Source organism: Oncorhynchus tshawytscha, linkage group LG13, assembly GCF_018296145.1.
Source record: "Oncorhynchus tshawytscha isolate Ot180627B linkage group LG13, Otsh_v2.0, whole genome shotgun sequence".
In the NCBI taxonomy this organism is placed as follows: Eukaryota; Metazoa; Chordata; class Actinopteri; order Salmoniformes; family Salmonidae; genus Oncorhynchus; species Oncorhynchus tshawytscha.
Window position 1 is genome coordinate 13,032,718 of NC_056441.1, and position 3,070 is coordinate 13,035,787.

The following is a 3,070-nucleotide window of genomic DNA, read 5'->3' on the forward strand; positions in this document are numbered from 1 at the left end:
TTGATTGGTCCAGAGGCGAGTTGCGCTTCGCTACCAGTCCATAAATAGGAAACCATTGCAGTTCACCTGAATATGGGGTACAGGTCCAAAATCACCTGTCGTCAATGTACACTCAGCATCAGTTGACATAATGGCAAGAGTTATGTCAATAAGACATGTTGCTAAGAATACAGGTAAAATATTTGTGCCAACTGCCAAGTGATTGACTTATATCCTCAATGGTGACCAATACACTGATGACCCTTTATGGGAATTTTTTTCTGCCTGCTATCTCTCCAGTGGTGAAGAAATCTAATCTATTAGCTAACATTCCCATTTACTAAAAGATTGTGTATTGGGAAAATTAATAAACATGATGTAAACACAAACCATTACCAACAGCGTAAAAACAAATACATTTTTTACAAAAAGGTTCTGTAGAAATGTGTATACTGATACATTAATTGATTGATATATTTTTTGAAACAGCCAACATAGTCAAGGACGTTGACTGATGAATTAATTCAGAGGCCCCATTCTCCATGTATAATCATTCTGTGGACTAAACGTACTTTCCATGGACATCATTCAACATATGCACTGACCGTGTGACTGGATGATTGGGTTTCATATTTAGGGCCAATACTTTTTCCTAACCATGGCTAACAGAAACTCCTGGCCCTACTCACAATGATTAAGGCACTGATGACTTCGCTCTACACCACATCAGGGGCGGCAGGGTAGCCTAGTGGTTAGAGTGTTGGACTAGTAACCGGAAGGTTGCAAGTACAAACCCCCGAGCTGACATTGTACAAATCTGTCGTTCTGCCCCTGAACAGGCAGTTTACCCACTGTTCCTAGGCTGTCATTGAAAATAAGAATTTGTTCTTAACTGACTTGCCTAGTTAAATAATAAATCAGTCACTGGCCCAGGTGAGGCTGGTCTGGTAGAACTACCAAACACGTCAATGGTCAGCAGGAAATGAGGTCAAACATGAAGCTGTTTGAAAAACATTCATTTAGGTGTACGTATGAACATCCAAATGAGGTACCCAAAAGGTGGAAATCATTTAAAGCAATGTTTTTTTTAATACATTTTGCAGGATGAAATCTCTTGAGATGCACCATGTTGTTTTCAAGAGTGTCCCCCCCCAAAAAGTTTAAAAAAAGACAGGTCTGAGAAACAGTAGCTTGCTCATACAGGTCAAAGAGAACTGGGTAAGTTTATGATAAAGGTCATCCTCTCGCCCAGCTGTTGAAAAAGTCCATCTAAACCTCTTCCTTAAGCCTGTAAAAAGAAACAGCCAAACATATCTTGTTATCTAGGCCAACACAGTTTAATCAGACATACAATACCTGGAACAAAATCTCCCAGGAGGCAGTAGTCTCTCTCACTGCTCTTATACTCTGAACATCAGGCACGTGCACAGATAGGGCCCTAAGGGTGCTGGAGCACTGGCTCTTTTGCCTTCCTATGAAAATAGTGCAATTTTTTTGGTACAAATGACTTATTTAAATGTTGTCGCTTTTCTCTGTTGTAACTTTAAAAATGCGACAATTTCCCCCCAAAACAGCCATCAGGATGTGGCCGGTGACACCGTTTCTTGAAAGGTCAATAACTTGAAAACTTGACTGCTGACATGCAAGACATTTTGGAACTCTATCAAGTGGACTCATGAAAACAATACCAAAAGATAGTTTGAGTGGAGTTCCCCTTTAAATGTTATATATATATATACACACACACACACACACACACACACACACACACACTTTTGGAGCAACTACTAAATTTAACATTTGTATAAAATGTGGATAAGTGTCCAATTCTGCAGTGAGAGAGCTTATTGAGATGAGAGCATTGCTCCCTAATGAATTCTCTGTTATGCAATTGGATCTGAAGTTGTAGTTTTTTTTTGTAGTTGGGAGAAACAAAGAAATATGCTAATTGCACCAAAACAAGATTACATTTGTAAATATACTTTTGTAGCAACAGCTTGAAAATATTGAATATGGTATGTTATTGTAACAAAACAATAGAGTTACAAAATGTCTGTATTGTAAGTTGAAATCAACTTAAAAAGACGTGCTCCGGTTCTTTGGAAACTACTTAGTATTGTTTATTTATTTTTTTAAACCTCCTGCTTTGGGCTGGGTGTGTCAATGTGTAGTTCATACATTCATAATCTATGAGCAGAATTACTGTTTTAACCCAAAGAGCCACAAAATCCCTATTTTGAAAGACTGTTTTCTGGAAAGTGTGCCATTGTCTTGCATGTCAACATTTCCCCCCACGTGGGCCAACCCCCTACGCAGGGGTGGGCAACTCCAGTCCTCTGGGGCCTGATTGGTGTCACACTTTTTCCTCCATCCCTAGCAAAACACAGCTGATTATTCACATTGCAATCTAAACTGAATATCATGACTGGGTGATTATTAGAGTCAGGTGTGTTAGCTGGGGCAAAACTGACACTAATCAGGATCCCCGCTGACCTGTAATCAGCAAGATACTATATAGTGAATCTGTGACCTGTCCGCCTTAAAATTATAGCGTGACATTATCAAAGAACACGGTCATCTGATAAAATGGTTTTTATAACATCTTAAAAAAATGACATTATTATAATACACATTAATTCACATTTTGCCACAACAATTCCCATAGACAAAATTATAATTTCCTATTTCTAATGTATTGTTCCACAGATAACCCTCTCCCATACAACAAGGTTGCCAGGGACTGCAAGCATATGAACATAGCTCTCCATACAGTGAATGCATGCTACCTGACAAAGTTCACAGACAAAGAGATAATAAACCTTATCTTGAGTTATAAAAGAAATACAGCTGTACAACTTCTCAAATGGTTATTTTTTTCAGATAATAAAATAACACACATTGAGAAACAGACACCTCACAAGTCCTCAACTGGCAGCTTCATTAAATAGTACCGGCAAAACACCAGTCTCAACGTCAACAGTGAAGAGGCGACTCCGGGATGCTGGCCTTCTAGGCAGAGTTGCAAAGACAAAGCCATATCTCAGACTGGCCAATAAAAAGAAAAGATTACGATGGGCAAAAGAACACAGGC